A 20,414-nucleotide genomic window follows, 5' to 3' on the forward strand; every position below is an offset into this window, starting at 1 on the left:
AATGAAGTGAATGAAGAAGAGAGAAAATAAATTGTAACTACGATCAATATTTGGTGTGACCTTTGCCCTTTCAAGGAGGGGTCCTGGAAGTGATGATATGGCCCCCACCAATAAATCCCTGATCTCATCATCCAGTCTTTCTGCGATGACATGGAGAGAATTATTGCAGCAAGCCTACATCCACATCTATGCTTAGTTCTCCAAGATGGCGGAACAATCTCCTTGCCGAGTTCCTTTAAAAAATTTTTGTAAATGTACCAAGAAGAACTGATGGAAGGCAGAGGTGCATTTTTCAAAATCTGCCTAAAATGGATACTGTATATGGTCAGCCTTGGGCCAATTTCTCAACTCCTGCAGTAAACTTAACTAAAACCTTGCACTGTATATGAAATTTCCACCAGATTCTTTATAAGAAAACCTCTCTAGCAGAAGGAAAACTTAATACCCAAACTCCTGGACAGCTCCTAAGCATAAGAGAGTTACAAGAGTCAATCCAGCAATATAATGGTGGAAATCTCTATGAGACATAAGACGCTACATGAGGAAGACTTTGGCAGTACTGTAGAGATCGAGTGAGGCATAGCTCCACTTTTGTTGAAATAATATATGTCTATTTATCTAATGACCTATTATTTGCAAGACAAAATGGCTGGCTCTGCTTTCTGCCATTGCGACAGGTCCACTATAAATGAACTTAACCGAAAACAAACAACTCTACTCAGTATGTGAGATTGTCTCACAATAAGAATAGACCTGGGGGACTACTTGTACTTCTGGGTAGTGAATTATTGATGCACAATAGCAGACAGGCGGACGTTTCTGTTAAACAGCTGCCCAGATTCAGCTCATAATCAAAGACGCCTCTCAATAGCTGTTTCTGTGCCTGCGAAAAGCATCTAAAATATTTATCTGGTTCTGAATCTGCAAGGTTTTGATTTATGCTCCCTCATTAAAAGGCGGAGAGACTAACCTGATAGTGCAGCTGCGGTAATGAAACTCTGCGTCGTGTCGATACTCCCTCATGTCATCATACTTAATAAAATAATGGCTTGGTGGGTTGTAACATGTGGTGCGGCTTCATGTCTGACAGGAATATTGTTCCCTGGGGTTTAATTGGCTGCTCGAATCTCAGACTTAAAATAGCTAAAAAGATAATTATATATTATTATTACACATAATACGTGTATTTTGCAAGTAATATATGTATGTGTGTCTGTAATTTGTAACCTAAATAGGGCAACATCTTAGGTGCACTACAGTAGAAGCAAACAGTACTCACTAACATTAGAGTGGCAGTGTCAACTGCAAGTATTAAAGCCGACGTCACAGATAAACTAAATATTACCGTGCTATAAATTGTCACCTCACCTGGGTCTAGCAGGTTCAGCCTTAAAGCTGTAGTCATATGTATCTATACCATACCTCCAAGTGCCTCCGGTTCCATAAGGAGTCAGATGTCCTACTAGAGGTTGTCTTCCCTAGAGTCACTGCTTGTAGTGAAGCAACCTTCTGTAAGACAGTGCTGTGAGGAGGAAACACACACTACGGTAGCTTAAAGAGGACCTTTCACCACTTTTGGGCACATGCAGTGTTATATACTGCTGGAAAGCTGACAGTGCACTGAATTCAGCGCACTGTCGGCTTTCCCGATCTGTGCCCAGTGTAAAGAGCTTACGGTGCCGGTACCGTAGTGCTCTATGGTCAGAAGGGCGTTTCTGACCATTAGCCAGGAACGTCCTTCTGCCTCGCGGCGCCTATCACGCTGTGCTGTGGAGCGGGGAGGAACGCCCCCTCCCTCTGCTCACACAGCTCGTCCATAGACGAGTATTATCAGGAGCGGGAGGGGGGAGTTCCTCCCCGCTCCACAGCACAGCGTGATAGGCGCCGCGAGGCAGAAGGACATCTCTGGCTAATGGTCAGAAACGCCCTTCTGACCATAGAGCACTACGGTACCGGCACCGTAAGCTCTTTACACCGGGCACAGATCGGGAAAGCCGACAGTGCGCTGAAATCAGCGCACTGTCAGCTTTCCAGCAGTATATAACACTGCATGTGCCCAAAAGTAGTGAAAGTCCTCTTTAAAGGGAGTCTGTCACCAGAAACCAGCATATCAACCCAGCCCTGCAGATATAGGTTAGGGTCACCGCAATCAAATTCCACTTCTGAATCTGAGACTCCATTGCAGAGATTTCACCATTTTTGCCAGTATGCAAAAGAGCTCTTATGAGCACAAGGGAGCACTCGCTTACCTATTTTGAGCAATGGCAGCACCCTTGTTGCCCCAAATAACTTGGCAACAGAGACAGTGATTCACAAGAGGAAACACCATTTGGTTAAATGTGACCCTAACCTACCTACCTATCTATTGGTCTGGATTGATATGATAGGTGCAGGTGGCAAACTCACTTTAAAAAGGGTGATCTCTCGTTAGAAAGCTTTGTTAAGTCACAAAGATACATCACTTCATAAATGGTGTGTGTGTGTGTGTAGAGGGGCCGCAGTGTCTAACCTCTAGGACCCCCAGCTGGTCCCATTCACTTTGCTGCAGTCCTACACAAGAGGTGGCCTGGGACCCAGGAAGAAAAGTAACAGTGAGGAGGATGCAGCGCTGTGGCTTCTTTTTTCTGATGGATGGGAGTCCCTCACCTATCATAAATGCTGAATATCCAAGAGACAAGCCATCGCTATAAGATGGGAAATGTCAGGCAAGATTTACAATGACTTCCACTAGCTTGTGACTTATAATAAGCATCACATAAGATCCCTCTTCAGGATCTGAACAGTGACTTGTCAGCTTGTTTCCACATAATGATGGTTTCATCTCTTCACAGCTGCAGAACATGTATCTAACCTAGAAATAAATCTGCATTCAGGCAGCTGCCTCCAGGACACGGTCTCACCATTCACACTGTATTCACTAAGCAACCCAATTTCTATGCCATTATAAAACTACAAATCCCAGCATGCCCTGCACATACAGATCTGATTTCAACCTGTAATTGACATAGTTTAGTTATCAGGGCTGTCTGTCAGAATATTCATTCTTAACCTGCTTAATCCAGGATGACAGTTCGGGATTAGCAGCCCCCGTGTCTTACATTAATGATTGACAGAATGAGGACTTTATGACAGCAAACATAGAAAATAGCAAAAAATAAATAAAAATAGGTCTAAAGCAAACATGCAACATGTAAGCCTCTGCTTGTCTGACATGAGGTTTGTATCATTATAAAGGTAACCCTTCCCATATGCTTATAGTATGCAGACACCATGAAGGGGGGAGCCCCATACCATGGTTCGCCATTCATTTTAATGATAAATTTCTCTGGAACAACCTTATATAACCTTCCACTGACGCTCAAGGCTGATCTGTCACCTGTTGGTTCCCACTAATATCGAAGTAAAGGAACATTAGTCTAGGAGAGCGCTACCACACTCAGCTCTCAGCTGGCAGACGCAGCTAATACTTTATCAGCATCTTGCTCCTGGCTTTACAGGACCAGGGTTACCAAACTCCCAAAACCTCACCTATTCGGTTTTTTGCTTCTTGTCAGACAAACATGGGTCTACCACTGAAGTACAGGACAACAGTTTTTATGGCCACCTTGGAACCTGGATAAAGAATAAACCCACATTCATACGAGTGAGATTCAGCCCCAATTATAGTACAGGACAATTTGTCGACCCCTAGCAGCATAGATAACTGGAATGCTAGGAGCCCCTCTCACACCACACTTTTCAGGCTGGTAAATCCGGGAAAAAACACACTGACTACAGGGCTGCAAATTGATCGTGTGAACAGAGGGTAACTCCTACTTGCCAATTCTTCAGCGAAAAAGGGGATAACGTCTGGATTCCTGGAAGAGCTGGGTGGCCCATACACTCAGCTTTTCCCATTTCCACACTTCTCTCTTCTCTCAGGCATCATAGCAGATGCCCTAACACTATGCAGATGTACTAGTGACCACAGCAGCTAATGTGCAGTCCTCCACCTTCCTGATATTGATGACTGATCCCTTAGAAGCCTTGGAGATTCCCTTTACTAAATAATTTTATGAAAAGAATTTACATTTTGTGACTATTTCAATGGGACCTTTCCAAAACATCGATTTCAGAAGTTAATAAGAGCCTAACCTCCAGAAACCATCACAGCTGGGAGTGATAGGCAAACCTCAGATAGGCTTCACACATCTGCTCTATAACAACACTGTATTGTTGGCAAAACTGTATAGCAATTACAGAGGAATAAATTAATCTGCTGATTCTACAATCGATTTACCATCCGCACCCAGAGAGAATCCAACGCCAAGTCTGTGATGGACTTTTGGCACATCAAATTGATTTGTTTGTCTCTGATTAAATTTTCTCTTTTTGCTTAAAAGTGTCACAAACAACAACCTTGGCCCTTAAACTGGCTGTAATATAATATAATACATGGTTCGGTGCACCTTTTGGGTAGATTTCATTAGCGCTGCAGTCGTCTTCCCAGCTTGTTAATTACTGGTGAGATTACACAGCCTGCAATGAAGAACTGGAGCGGATGTGCTCACATAAGTAATGTGTGAAGATCAATGCTGATAGCCTATAATAAAGAGAACATCTGTCAGAAAATCCTGCCTTGTTTGCCATGTGTTCTGGTTATTTCCTGAGCTTGTAGTGAAAGGAATGCCGACGCACATTCACCAGTAAACGTGTCTGTCTGTGTACAGGCCCAGACTTTATACCTGTTACATTGAGTTAGTCAGTGCTGGTGACTGGATATACAGGGGGTAACTGAGGGCAGGAGCAGAGGTTGTACTATGACACACGCAAACCTGTAAGGTGAACCTCTAATTTGTGGAAAACTAAAAAAATATATATTATACATATTACTCTGAGAGCCAGAGCACCATCATGTATCCAGGCACCCGGACGCCATTATTCCAGGTGACCAAACACCACTGCTCTGGGTATTACATCTATCTTTAACATGACACCACAGTCTGTCACCAGATTCTCCCAAACCTTGTCCACACTGACAGTCAAGTGGAGGTCGCCTGTGCTCAGTTTTTACATTAATTGTGTAGCCAGCTTGTTGTTGTGTGCAGTTTTCATAATTCCCATTCACTTCTAGAGAAGACACAAACACTGTAGCTCAGAGATACAAATATAGTAAGGAAAGGCACGGGGGAGAGGGAGGGAAAAATATACAGCCCACTGCCAGAGAAATAACGTTATATTTATGGAAAAGTTAACTTGGATAACACTCATGTTCCTATGTGTAAGCAACGGTGCACGGAATAAGCCCCTCGGTCCAGGGCACTCCTGGGCAGAACAATCCTTGAAAAGTAAATCCAGCAACCAGCCACTTCCTTAAAAATCTTTCATTTTATTAGCATAATTCCATTAAAATTGCATGATGTACAACATCTAGGTGACACTCCTTCGATGGACAGAAGAACAGCTGACGCGTTTCGGAAATTATTTCCTTACGAATAAGGAAATAATTTCCGAAACGCGTCAGCTGTTCTTCTGTCCATCGAAGGAGTGTCACCTAGATGTTGTACATCATGCAATTTTAATGGAATTATGCTAATAAAATGAAAGATTTTTAAGGAAGTGGCTGGTTGCTGGATTTACTTTTCAAGGATAGCTCAGAGATAGGCGGATTCTGTAATTCCCAACATAGAAAGCCGGGATCTGACTGAGGACGAGACAGGTGATGGGACCTGATGAAAGTCATTTTAGAGATCGGTGCGGGTGCAGCATCTATAAGACATTTATGGCATATCATCTGGATAAGTCATACATGTCTTTCTTTTGTTCAGCACCCCGATAGGTTCCAATGCAGCAGCCTAAGGCTTTGAGAGCAGGAAATTATAATTATAGAATAAATAAGACCTTATTCAAACATCAGTGTTTTGCATCAGTGATTGTGTGCCAAAACCAGGAGCGGCTCAAAAACACAGAACAAGTGCAAACCTATCCATTGTACCTGATATGTGTGCAGCCTCCTGGTTTTGGTTTATGATCACTGATGCAAAACAACTAAAACACCAATGTATGAATAAGGCCTTATATATTTTACAATTCAATTTCCTTCTCACACAAATTAACAGGATCAAAGGATACCAATAAACCTGTCAGAGTATCTGGAGAAAACCCAAGAACCTTACAGGGACAAAATACAAGCTCTATGCAGATGTTCTTCTTGTGCAGATTTTATGTGAGGAGTCCTGTAATGCAGGTTATATGGCCAAGAACAGGGCCACCATCCGAACCTTTCTATACTTTCAGGAGACAAAGCACCTGTTCATTTCCTGTAACCAAACCATCATTTATGATGTTGTTTCCAGCACCTGCCACCAGTTCTCCACTATTTCAGCCAACCAATTTTTCAGGAAATCACAAACCAGCATAAAACCACTACAGAAACCCAAGCCCCAGATGGCTACTGCGTCCAAGTACCGTCATCTGGCGACTATGCATGAAAGCTAATTCTTGTAACCTACCTAGTGCCAGGATGTTAGCCGTATTGATCAAAGCAGACATCTGATACTTTTATTACTTGTTATGCCATGCTACCTATAATACTAGCTGAGCCTATGTACACATACATTTCAGAGGTAAATAAACAGTGCTTGGCTTTACTCCACGCTGCCCACCTGTACATACTTGCTGCGGCGTACCTGCTGCCCACTAATCCTTCCCTTAATCTTCTAAGAAAGCTGCTCTTTGTCAGTCTGAAAAATGCATCTCAAGTGTGTAGTCTCAAACCAGTAAAGTTCTCGGCAGTGGAAAGTAAAATATTACGCTTGAAGGACAGGTAACAATACGTTCCCCTGGCACTGGTCAATGCCTCATTGTTTGTTCCTTTCAACACACAGATGAAGTTTAGCTTCCAAAAACGCAGCCAAAAAAATGTTCTCAGGCGAAAGGACAATATAGCAGTCAGAGGTTGCCATGCGTCTCTTCAAGAGCTACATTTGTGCTTGTGATGGTCTCATGGCTCCACGGCTCCAATGGGTACGACCCGAAGACCTCAATGAGGAAGAATCTTCTTAAGATTTGGCATCAAAAGACAACTTCATTAAAAAAAAAAAAAAAATACACAAAACAAAACTAGAACGGGAAAAGGTTGGTCTTCCAAATCAAACTCTGACTAGATTCACACACAGTGTTTTGCTGAGTTTTTCAAGTTGCTTAAGTATCGAACAGCATTATTAATTGTTATGTCTCAAATGCTGCAGCCAGAAGTCTACACACAAGGGAAAAACTCATCTCTATAGTAGAGATGCGAGGTTGAAGTCAAAAGCAAATATTTGTAAATTTCTACAGCAGAAAATTGGCATAGGGAGGTACATCAAGCTCTACTAAAAGGTTTTGGTTGGAGTTTGTGAAGGTGGCGATCTGTATGAGGGTTGCCTGAACTATTTAGAAGCTATGGCCTCTTTAGGGTACATACACGCATTGGAATCTACCATTAATTTTAAGGCAGATTCCACACGGATTCAGAGCAGGATGCTGAGACTATAAGTGCCATGCTTGATCTTGCTGCAGATTCTGCTGATCCTCTATATCACCATGCCATCATGTGAAGCACAAAATGAATAGGAATCTACGGTGAATGTCTCAAATTCCTTCTTTATTTCCCACCAGGTGAACTTAACCTAATAATTCAGGCGCCAGAAATCTATGTCATCCAGGAACTATGGCAGATTTCAAGTAGATCTCATATAGAAGGGGTGAAGGGCCTTTGGTAATTTCATGGTCGCATGGCCATAAGTGCACAGGTCCTGCAACTAGACAGTAAAAGGACCCTGGACAGCTCTTCTGAAACTTTTTCTTCCACCACCAGCATAATCTGTGCTACTGCCAGTCTAGTAGGGGTGGAAAAGGGGAAACTGTTGCATTACATTGGGAAACGGGTGGGTGAACTGTTGGTAGGAAGGGCTAAACTATAGTTGACATTTGGAAGAGGTGATCAAGGTGAATATGCTGCTGTTTGTCAAAAGAAATAAGGGGGGGAGGGAACAATGCTGCTGCCGGTGGAGGATGATTAGGAAAGGGTGCAATACTGCCATTACTGGGAAATGCTGCAGCTAGCAGAAGACTGGTATAGGGAACAATGCTATTATGTTGTGTTCAGGGCTTCAGGTGAGGTATTTTGTGCTGCACTACTGAAGTGCTTGGCTGGAACTTCTGGGTAGATATTTTGAGCTACATTATAACATGTGATGTCATTGGGGCAGTATTACGTTACATGGTGTAATATGGGCACTGCACAGTGATATTTGTTCACAGATGAAGTCCCCCGACAAAAAAGTTTGAGGCTCTCTGCTGTAAACTGCAAGTGGTGACATCATTTTATTACATCTCATTTAATCACAAGGCGATTCTCTGCCTAGAAATCATTGGCCAATGGTGACAGAATCCTGATGAAGAAGATGCTCTGAGCAGCACAGGTCACCTTGGTACTTTCTACAAGTCCTTGAAATCATCCTTTTAGCTCTTCCGTAATCAAATTATTCCACGAGCAGCAAAGAACAAAATCTCCTTCACACAAATGTTTCACTCAATGTCAAAATCTTTGATACACAAATTCCGAGAATCATAAATACCATCTTCATTCTAGGAGGAACCCGCACATTCCTGACATAACCAGAGAAGAGAAAAACCCACAAGTCAGTTAAAGGAAATTATTATCAGGAAAGCAAACAGAAGCTGTATACAGAAAACATACAAACACATCACACGCCACTTTGTAAACTGTACGCAAGATGCGGCATCTGTAGCATTTCAGTGATTCTTGTCATGCATCTTACCTGCAGTACCACATTACACCACTAGAGGAAAATGCAAAGTATAATAGGGTCCGCTGGGTTTCTGCCCAAAAAAATAAGGAGATAAAAGTACTGCTTGTGAGACTAGCCTTATATGTGAACAATTTATTCCAGACTTGTACCAGCTACATCCATGAATATTGCATGACCAACTCAATAGTCTATTTGTGTATATTGACAGCAATGCTGATGTGTATTCTGATGTGCGAAGAGATATACGACCTTGATGTAAAGGTCACAGCATGCCTGAACCTAAAGCCACATAATTACCTGATGGTCACCATACAGTCTCTGGTCAATAACTTTTAGGAAAATGACCTGTTACACTGAGCTGCGACTAAAGGGGGCACTGTATTACACAGACACAGGATGGGTCTGAAGTGTCAGATATACCTGGGTACCTAGGTGCTTCTCTTCAGTCATGGGTGCAAGTGCAGCTAAAAGAAAACTATGCCTTTAAAGAACCATCAATCTTGGTGACATTCCAGTTTTGGCAAGGTATAAGTAAGTGGTTTCCACTGCTCTCAGCAAATGGTGCGATTGGGGGTGTAAGACCAAAATTATTATAAGTTACATGACACGTGCATGACTGTGAATGGTTATGTTCCTTAGGCAATCCAATAAACACAACCGCAGGATCCGTAAAAATGGTATCTGTGTGCTGCCCGAGTTTTTCATCGCTTCCTTATTGTTTAACATTAGGTTAAGCTATCAATAGTAAAACCCTAAAAAACTATTTAGGTTGTGTTCACAATTGCATCAGGAGTTCTGCAGATACTGTCATATTTTGGTAGTTTGTCATTACTAGTCAGTGGGTCTATGGGTACAGCTGTTTTCCATCATATGATATATCTGGCGTTATATTATGGTTTTCATCAAAAACATGATACCATGATATACATGTGAACATAGCCCTAAAGTGAGGTTTCCTTCTAAACAACCTCTGACTGGTTTCCTGTCCTAGTCACCAATAAAGAAGTGGTCAAGCAATGCCACATTCATCTGTCATCACCACCGGCCCAGCCTTTAGTGCAGTAGGTACCCTTTCAGCTGGACCCTCACTATAATTTTATAATATTATCAAACTGTGTCCAACCCATAATTTGGGGGCTTCTCCAACCATTAGATAAAGCGGTCATCCAGAAATTTAATTCTGTAGCTGAAATATCCATCGTTATCTCTTGGAGTTGAGAAAAGTGGCCCCCAAAATGTGAGCTTTCCTTTGAGAACTGTTCACTAAATAGAGAGTTTTACAGCTGACCATACACAAATTTTGAATACTCGCATACAAGCACTTGCAGTTTTACGGGCACCATACTTTGTGTAATGCCGCAGAGACAGTTCAGTAAGCACATCCGCATCTCGCCTGTTACAACTTGGACTGACCTTCAAGATAATAAACATATGATGTGCACTCAGGAGACCTTTCACTGTAGTGTCACCACTTTCACTATTGTTTACACAAAGCAGAAACATCCACATCCTGAATATCACCATTATATCGCTCAAGCAGCAGTACGTCCTCCTTCAAGTCACAAAGGCAAAAAACACCCAGAATTCAGTGTTTTTGATGTGATTCACCAGCAGGAATTTATGCAGAACCCCTGCAGCCTGCAACAACACACAGAAACCTGCAGCATTAACTGAGAAGACAACAGACAGGTTTTATACCCGCAGCGCAGATCACTTTGTGCCGCAGGTCTTAGTCTCAGCACGTGGATGAGATCTATTTCAATATCATCCACCATGTTGCTGCTGTATAGCACAGCAAGCTAGCCATTGACAAGCTCCAAGTGAAATTAGCAACCTTAAGCAATCTAAATGCTGTGAAACTACAACTCCCAGCATGCTCCATTCTTTCATACTGGAGTTCCAAAAACAGTGGAGAAAGTATACATGAGAGTTGTAATTTCAAAAGAGCAGGAACTGCCAAAAGCAGCTGACCCCTTGCCTACGACTACAGGGGGTGTACCCAAAAGTGAAAAAAGTCTACTGAACATTACAATACTGGGGTTATTTGCCATGTACACAGTTTATACCTTAGGACTAACAGTAACCTGACATTCAGCTCGTTTTAGTATGTGCATACCTAAACTAGACAGTGACTATATACCCCCCCCCCCCCGAAGATAGTTACATGCTCAGTGGTAATATAGTTGTATAAGGTACAAAAATTGCAGTCACAACCAGGCCCAAACACTTCATGTAAATTCACATGCAGCAAATTTGTTGCAGAAAATTCTGCAACTGAAAATTATTCTGCCAACAAGCTCACGGATGATTGGAAATCCAATTTAGTTGAACAAGACAGCCTCACAAATCTGCCACGTGAGAACTCATCTTTAAGAGGACAATAATACTATAAATAATAGGTGAACTCACCTTTAACAGTATGCTATAAATGATAGGTGATAGTTGAGGCCCATTGTATGGATTCTGCATCAGGGCCCAGATTTTTCAGATACCTCCCCCGCCTCTTAGCCCAATATATACATAGTAATACAATGTTTACAGTTTCTGCTCTGCTGCACTATACATATACTGTCGGTACGTCTGGAACGTGCCCCATCTGGAGGGATTACAGGCATGCATATTGAATATAGAAAATTAATAGAGGGTAGTATAGGATGTACTGCTGTGTCAGCATATGAACAGATAAGGGGAGGGGGATTATAGAACGTATCTGTACATAGAGGGGAGGATAGTCTGCAGGAATGGTTTGTACGAGATTTTCTAGGGATGCATGAATACAATAGGCAGATAGAGAACAGAGGGACTACAATGCTGTGTATGATGAGACTGAGGAGGACGGAGAGGAGCTGCAGGGATGTCTCAAGTGTGAGACACGGGGAAGAATAGCCAATGTAGTGTATATAGAAAGGGGAGACGTGCCATAATAAGGAGACTGCAGGGACATCACTGTGTGTATAATATACAGGGCAGCATGGAGGACAAGGCTGCAGACGTGCTGCACATTTATGGATGGCTCCTGGAAGTAGGGAGGAAGGGCTACACATTACAATCATATCTACCTAAGGAAGGAGAATATATATATATATATATATATATATATATATATATATATATATATATATATATATCTACAAGGGTGTCTATAGGGGGTGCAGGCAGCTCACGTGTAAGGGAAGAATATACAGTATATCAGAGGTGGAGGCCAGAAGTGTACAGATCATGCCCCAATGTGACTGTATTGTGGGTTTAAAAACACAATATGGGGTGTCCATGTTAAAAAAAAAAAAAAAAAGTAAATAAAAGGGGAGGGGGCAGGAGAGGATATGGTTATTTATGAGGTGACAAAAACGTAAATGAAATATATAAACAATATAGAACCCATTACGTAAGAAAGGAGCCAGTCTTAAAACAGGGGAGGTTGGCCTGTGATATGGTGTACATCAGGATGACCACAGGGGTGGATGTGTGTGTGTATATATATATATATATATATATATATATATATATATATATATATATACATACACACACACACACATACAGTATATATTAGGTAGTTACGGATATAAAGGAAAAGTAGGAGGCACTACGAGTATATATTGAAAGGTTCAATGATACAAATGATGTATGTGGGGTAAGAATAAGAAAGATACATAAGTGGGGGTGCAGGGGTATATTTAAAATTTTATGGCAAATTTTGAGGGATTCTGTTAAATCAAATGAGGGGTTAATCAGTATATGTGGAGGTGTGGCAGGTGTGCACATATCACATATAAATAGAATACAGGAAGGGGATAGGCTTATCATTTATAAGGACAATGTTGAGGGGTTCGGGTGCATTTATACATGTATCATAACTGGGGGAGGGGGTCTAATATATATACCTATATAAATATGTGTGTGGGGGGACATAGTGCAGAAGTGCATATATGTAAGGGGTGTGGGGCTTCTTAAAAGATGGCACAAATAGGGTTAACATTGAGGTGTTCAGATAAATAATATAATGGGTCAAAAATGAAGATAAAATGGGTGTATGGGATATATATCTATATATAGACAGGGGGAGGGGCTACAATGGTTATAACTGAGGTAAACAATGAGGGGGTTCAGTTACAAAAGGGATTATATATATTTCATATGTTGGTGTGCAGGTGTATTATAGATTTATGAGGTAAATTTTGAAAAGCTGACTTAAAACAATTAAAGGGTTAATATTTATCATACTTGGGGTGAGGGTATATATCAGGAGAGGGGTTGGAGTGATCATTTATCAAGTACATTTTGATGGATTCAGTTAAACCATTGAAAAGTTTAATATCTAACGTAAGTGCAGGATGTATATACCTCAGAGTAGGGGGCTGCTGGGGATATATATAGTTCCTGAGGTAAATATTGAGGGGTTCATGTAGAAAAATAATATATATGAGGAGTATAGGATATATATATAGCTATATAGAGGAGGGGGCTGTATGGATTATTATGAGGTGCATATTACATATTTGATGGGGGGCAGAGCGAGTGTAAAGAAGCAGAGATATTATTATGGATTATTTATGAGGTACATTTTGAGATGGATATATGGATGGATGGATGGATAGATAGATAGATATGCACTTAGGGGTTATATTGGTAATTTATGAGGTAAATTTTCAGGACCTCAGTAAAAAAAAATGAAAAGGTTAATATAAATGGGGCAGGGGCAAATATACATTTCTATACACACATAGATATCTATGTAGAGGTCATATTGACCATTTATGAGGAAAATTTTGAGGGTCTCTGTTATAATGATATAAGTGTATACATATCCCATAAATGGGGGTGTAGGATGTATATACCTCAGAGGAGGGGGCTGCACGTATAATGTATGAGGTAAATATTGAGGGGTCCCGCTATATAACCGATGATCAGGGTGTCCAGCTGCTGCCATTGCTGAGGTGTAGCTCTGATTTGTGAGGTATCTAGCGGTGCCCCATAGGTGGGTGGTGACTCCTCACAGCAGGGAGCCTGTATGTATGGAGATGTATGTGACAGCAGGGTTGATGTATGTCGCGGCAGGTGTCTGCAGTGGGCTATCATGTAGCAGCAGGGCAGGACTGCCATGTCTATGGCCCGCACATCCACATGCCCCTGCACTCACCTGTCCCCGGGCTCCGCTCACCCCCGCCGGCCTCTCCCCCTTCCGACATTTAATTCTCCACCAGGAACATGGCAGTTCCGACACATTGAGCCAGACTTCAGGAAGCGTCAGGTGCAGCCCTGACAGACAGCAGAGTAACCAATCAGCGATCGCGCTGCTGCAGCACAACAATGGACCAATCAGAGGCAGCAGGAGGCGGGAATATGCAGATATCAGCGTCTGAAGCAGTGCGCAGGTGCTCCCTCTCAGGAGATGGGGGAGCTTTTTGTCTGCAGTGAGGCTTCTTCCTACAATACTCACAGAATAAATATATTTCCCATAGCTCATGGAGCAGGGCAAGGCAGAGCTCCAGGAAGAAATCTCCCTCACTGCTCCACCTCACCCCACACCATAGCAGTATTTCCTAGCCCCACAGCATGAATGCAATCAACACCTCAGCTATCTGACGTGGGGGGGGGGGAGTACACAGGCCGAAGCTTTATTGAAGAACACACAAACATGAGGGAGGCAAACCATTCCTATTCTAACTTAAACAATAGCTCTGCCAGAGCACCCAAGCCAGCGTGGGGGAGGGAGAGGAGGGGGGAGAGAGATGGAAGACTGGCTTAGGGCTCGTTCACATCTGCGTTCTCCTCTCCGTACAGCAGGTTTACGTTTCCTGCATAAAACAGAGCAGGATACGGAAACCTGCAGGAGTCTTTCTCACCCATTCATTTGAATGGGTGAGAAAACTGTGCGGCGGTGAGCGTTTTATGCTCTCCGCCGCAAAACCAGGTTTTATAATCCGGACACAGAATCGGACATGCAGTACTCTGTGTCCGGATTAAAAAAACCGGTTTTGCGGCGGAGAGCATAAAACGCTCACCACCGCTCACGGCCAGACCTGGTCTGTGGTTTCCGTCTTCTGCATGCAGAAGACGGAAACCACATAACGGAGACCCTGAACGCAGGTGTGAACCCAGCTTTAGGGTTCTGTCAGGGCAACCACACCAAATACACATCCTGCAAAATCAAAGGCACAAAATGGAGGAAACAGTCAGAAGAAAAAGTCCTTAGTCTTCTTGTTCCTCTTCGCCTCTCAGGCTGTCCAAGATGGAGTAGTCCCGGAGCAGGCTATGGATGAGCCTGCAGCAGTCCTGAAAGGTGACTTGTTCCCTCCTGAGAACAAGCCTGTTTCTGGCAAACCAGATAGCGTCCTTGAAGCAGTTCAAGATGCGCCAGGCCTTCTCACAGTCAGTCTTCTCTGTGGATCCCCGGGAACAGTCCATAAAAAACCGAATGGTAAGAAAGGTTGCTCCTGGGGACAGAGTCCTGCAAATCGTCCTCCAGGGCAGTGGCGTAACTAGGAATGGCGGGGCCCCATGGCGAACTTTTGACATGGCCCCCCCGACCGACACCGGCACTGAAGACCTCGACCGACCCCCTCCTACGCATTTCTGCGCGTTCTATTATGCCTCATAGTGGCCCCTCCACACAGTATTATGCCCCATAGTGGCCCCTGCACACAGTATTATGCCTCACAGTGCCCCCTTAATACAGTATTATGCCCCATAGTGGCCCCTTAACACAGTATTGTGGCCCCTTAACACAGTATTGTGCCCCATAGTGGCCCCTTAACACAGTATTGTGCCCCATAGTGGCCCCTGCACACAGTATTGTGCCCCATAGTGGCTCCTGCACACAGTATTATCCCCCATAGGGGCCCCTGCACACAGTATTATGCCCCATAGGAGCCCCTGCACACAGTATTATCCCCCATAGGGGCCCCTGCACACAGTATTATCCACCATAGTGGACACCTATAAACAATTATTATACTCTGGGGTCTTTTCAGGGAGAAAAACATAAAAAAAATACTGTTACTTACCTGTCTCCGGCTCCTACGCAGTCTTCTCCGCTGCCTTTCCTCTGCTGTCCTTGTTTAATGACGTCAGAAAGGACGTCAGGCAGGATCGTGGAGAGGTAAGTAACATGTTTTTTATGTTCCCTTACCTCTCCCGGTCCGCCGATCATTATACTCGGGGGTCTTCAAAGACCCCCGAGTATAATGATAGCAGCGGTAGCGGCTGTCACCGGGCCCCCAATGTCCCGGGCCCTGTGGCAGCCGCCTCCGCTACTATGGCGGTAGTTACGCCACTGCTCCAGGGCATCCAACAGACCCTGAGCAAACGGACAGGCCCAGAAAAGATGGTGGGTGGTCTCCTCCTTGAAGGGACATCTGGGACAGTAGCGCGTCTTGCTCAGGTTGCGGGCATGCATGAACGACCTCACCGCCAATCCACCCTGCACAGCCATCCGCAACATGTCCTTGTGCCTGTTGGTCAGCTAGGCCGAAAAGAAGTTCTTCCAAACGACCTCCGCGGTTCCAACCGGCAGCCCTGGGATCTCCTCCATGGTGTCCTTAGTTCGGATGAGCTTGTGGACTTGAGTTTCCAAAGGTCAGGCTTGAGCCCCTCCAGCTGGTGCTCCCTCACGAACCGGGTGACGTCTCCGTAGTACCAGGGGACGGTCCAGTTGTAAGGGACGGAGCTGTTCCACTTGACCCATCCCAGGCGACGCCACAGGGGTAACAGGAACAAACGGGACATGGCTCGGCCTGCCGACTCCGGTCATCAGGGTTCTGCGGACACAATCACAAAGAAAGGTTAGTCTCAACAGAGTGGGGATGTCGGGGACACCCTTACCTCCTTTGGACGGATCCTTGTACATGACGGCCTGCTTCACCCTGTGTAACAGCCACAGATTTCACGACACTCTGTAGGGGCTCAGAGAACAGCAACAGGGGTCATTTACCATCTCTGTCTTCTCGATCACTACTCAGGATGTCCGAGTATATAGAGTGGGGCAGATTTATTATGACTGGTATATTGTACGCCAGTCTTAATAAAGGCCCCAACTTGCGCAGGTAACAAGTGCCCACATGTCCCATTGCCAGAGTGAAAATGTAGTGTAGATTTCCATAATATGTTGGCCCGAGGCATCTCCACCCACATTTGCACGATATGGCAAGTGACTCGCTAAACAGGGTTGTTGCATGTTTGGCCCAAGAAAGGGTCTTGTATCATCCCTCTATGCCAGAAAACTGATAAACGTCTCCCAGAGTATGCTACTGCCTGCATAAGTTACATCACTAGGTCTTTGCTAGCATGCACACGATTGTGTGTGTGTTGCCACCTGAGATTGAACTGCATTTGTGTGCTGCCAGTGCACCAGCCATGCTTCCGTAGCCCCAGTGTGCACGGTCTGCAAAACCTGACAGGAATAGGACCTGTCATGAGCCTGGCTGACATGACTCCAGCTCCCCTTTGTCTGCTCCTTGTACAGAAGAAGAAGCCTCAATGCCCTGAGGCGGCCCTCCTTGCAGGACCTTTTCCTTCAATGACTTTCAAGCAAACAGCACAATGGAGACTCCAGCACAAATGTGAACATAGCCCCATACAACTACGATATTAAATGTCTGTATAAATCCATGTCAGCTCCCCCTAGTGGTGACTGTGTGCAGACAGAATTATTTAATTGATCACACCATAAAACAGAGCTACAGATAGTTTATCTAATGGAACAAAGAGAAATTTTGGACCTTGTCATTGTAAATAGCGCGGCCCCTTTTGTGGTTGTTTTCAGTCAATCACTCTGTGTGAATAGGCTTTTATAACCTCCCATTCATGACAGTATAACATCTGTAATGTACAGCACAAATACACCCTAAGGGGAAACCGAAGCTAAAAGTAATAAGTGCACCTGTCACAATCAAAGCTGCGGCACAGCAATGCAATATGTGGGGCGATCACATGACTGATGACAGAACCTACAGAACACATTACTGTATACTGTAAAGATGTTTAAAGCCCTTTGCTGTCTGCTATAAAACAATATTACCTGGTCATTAAGAGGTTAATGTATACAAATTATTGTTGCCAATAGATTTTTGACCTTATCCTATGAGGTTCTGTAGCAGCTGCAGTTATTGCTGTATACAACTAAACTTATAAATCCACATTTATATATACTTGTTATTGTTATATACATCCTTAGAAGATTTCAGGTGTAATATAAACAGAGCAACTACATCGAGTAATAAGTCGGCCACATGTACTGAAAGGACGGCCAGAAAACAGGCGAAGTGGAGACAATTCTGCTGACACAGGGACTGGCGCTGACCCAGCTGGCCTGCAATGCAGTAAAGCATGAAGATTGTCATTTCCACACCTGTCCTCAGCTCCACCAATTAATCCCTCTAAATGTGTTATGGTGGCACCTGCTCCCCGCTCAGGAGATACGCCTGATATCAGTCCACATGAGAGAAGGTAAAGTACGGTGATTCAGGCCTATACTGTATTCACACTGTGCCGTCATATTGGGAATACAACTGTAAAATCCAGCTGATGCCGTGGCCTTTTAATCTGCCCAAATAATACAGCCCCACCCAGTGGTGATTTAGAGTACTGCCATCTGCCCTCCCCCAGGATGAGCCAAGATGTGCAACTAAATCTCATTGAACACACAGCAATTCCTTAATATAAGGAAGTTTGTTATATTGGGTAATTCTTTGTTGAGCAATTTTCTAGATGTCCTCAAACTGGATCTTAAAGGGTTTTTCTGGTTTAGGAAATCCAAACACCAAATAAGGATCTTATGACCATCTGACCACACTCCATTCAACTCTATGGGAGTGCTGGAGATACCGGAGCACTTTATCCACCTTCTCATGGGCCATCCGATAGAGATGAATGGAACGTCTGCAGCAGTCGCCCAACAATCTATGACTTAGTACAACCCCTTTAGGATACAGTTCACTTCGCTGTGCTGTGCTTCAAGGACACAACCATAGATGAGCGAATCTCCTGAAATTTGTTTGGGGTCAGACTGGTTGAAATCATCAGTTAAATTCAATTTGGTCTGAGTTGAAAGTACCCCAATAGCCCTAAAAAGTTGTTTATTGGACTTTTTGGACATGCAGGATTATGCCATATCAAAAAAAAAAGTCCAACGAGTAACCCTTGGCCATTGACCTAGGTTTAATAACATAGAGCTAAACCCCATGTACATGAGTGGACATCCGATTTAGAACTGCAGCCAAATGGTTCATGTTATAGGAACAGAACGGCTCAGAAGCCCCCATAGATGTGAATGCACCATGGGATGTACTCAGATGTCACTCCGAGTGTCACCCTAATACACACTTGCTCATGTGCATGGGGTCTTAGAGTTTAGATCAGTTATTCTGGGTCATTAAAACTAAGTCAATGACCTACCTTCAATAGCTTAGAACAATGCCACCATTTTGAGCAGTTTGTCAAAAAATAAAGTTTTGGATTTCAACAAAATTTTTGAGAAATTTAGACCGAATTCATTCACTCATGTCTATGCATGGCCATACTGTGAGGAAGAGGCATAACATGAAGCTCTTGGGCCCCATCACAAAATCTTACATACAATGTGCTATCTATAATACTGGTTTCTTCTCATAATGTTAAAAAGGCCTTTGGGTTTTATCCATATTCAATAGAAGATTTTTAACTGCCTCAAACCCATTAGGGTGAGTATTCAACGTGTAAAGGCTATTCACATCAAAAGAAACCAAGATGGCTTCTGGATCAATGAGACCCTGTTCTCTGAGATTGGACAGAAAGGAGTAAGAAAGAATGAGTTTTTTGATCAACGGTTTAAGGATTTCCTTCTAGTAGGATGGATAGAGGTGCTAGTATAGAGTCCTTCGCCGCCACAATTGGACAGCCTGATGGATTTATCAGTCTCTTGTGAATTTTGGGGAATACATATAGAACAGGGGTGATAGGATTTGGATTAATCAAATAGTCATACACTTCGTTATCAATTACATTCTTTGGCACATAATTGGCATGGGTGTCCTTCATTACCTTTATGGCAAACAGTAGTATCACTCAACTAAGGATTTATTCCATTGATGTAATCAAAGTTTATTCTATATCGTTTTTATAATCAATTTTATCCCATATACCATTATTTTCTATTATTCTCATATTATTCATTACTTTTGTAATATCATACAATACACTGTGTTTGATTTGTTCATTATGTGATTATTTACCATCTATTTCTATGTAGGGATCTGATGAAAGTCTTGAACATTTATCTATTGTATATATGGATTGCAATTTTCACCAATTAAATTCAGCATAAAAGATACAAATTTTTGTCGAGTGCTTGGATTATACTTCTGTGTCATACTTGGGTGTCCTTAGACTGCAGGCCCTGTAGCGATTGCTACCTATACACCCCTATAGATCTGCCCCTGCTGTGCCGTGTGGGGTTGCTGTATTGACTGGCCGTGCCCTTGTGGAATTCAATCCTATTAATATTATAAATGTGAAAGTTTGTGAGTTTGGATGTTTGTGGGTTTGGATGTTCGGATGTTTGTTAGTCAATCACGCAAAACCTGCTCGACCGATTTGGCTGAAAGTTTCCACAAACATAGTTAATACACCCGATTGCGCAAT

General features: G+C 43.2%; 1 protein-coding gene across 5 annotated transcripts in view; it reads right to left on the reverse strand.

The window, feature by feature from the left end:
• The window catches only part of RALGPS1 (Ral GEF with PH domain and SH3 binding motif 1), a 335,024-nt gene extending 320,971 nt beyond the window's left edge, over nt 1-14,053 (reverse strand). For 3 of the 5 annotated variants that reach the window (XM_075259104.1, XM_075259103.1, XM_075259100.1), the window contains exon 1: nt 13,936-14,053. The gene's annotated coding sequence lies outside the window, so the exon portion shown is untranslated. Of the gene's footprint in view, nt 1-1,422; nt 1,458-6,644; nt 7,057-13,935 lie in introns of those variants that run through there. The other 2 variants (XM_075259102.1, XM_075259101.1) reach the window with 2 other exon arrangements.
• Nucleotides 14,054-20,414: the final 6,361 nt, after the last annotated feature.

This window comes from Leptodactylus fuscus, chromosome 11, assembly GCF_031893055.1.
Source record: "Leptodactylus fuscus isolate aLepFus1 chromosome 11, aLepFus1.hap2, whole genome shotgun sequence".
NCBI lineage: Eukaryota > Metazoa > Chordata > Amphibia > Anura > Leptodactylidae > Leptodactylus > Leptodactylus fuscus.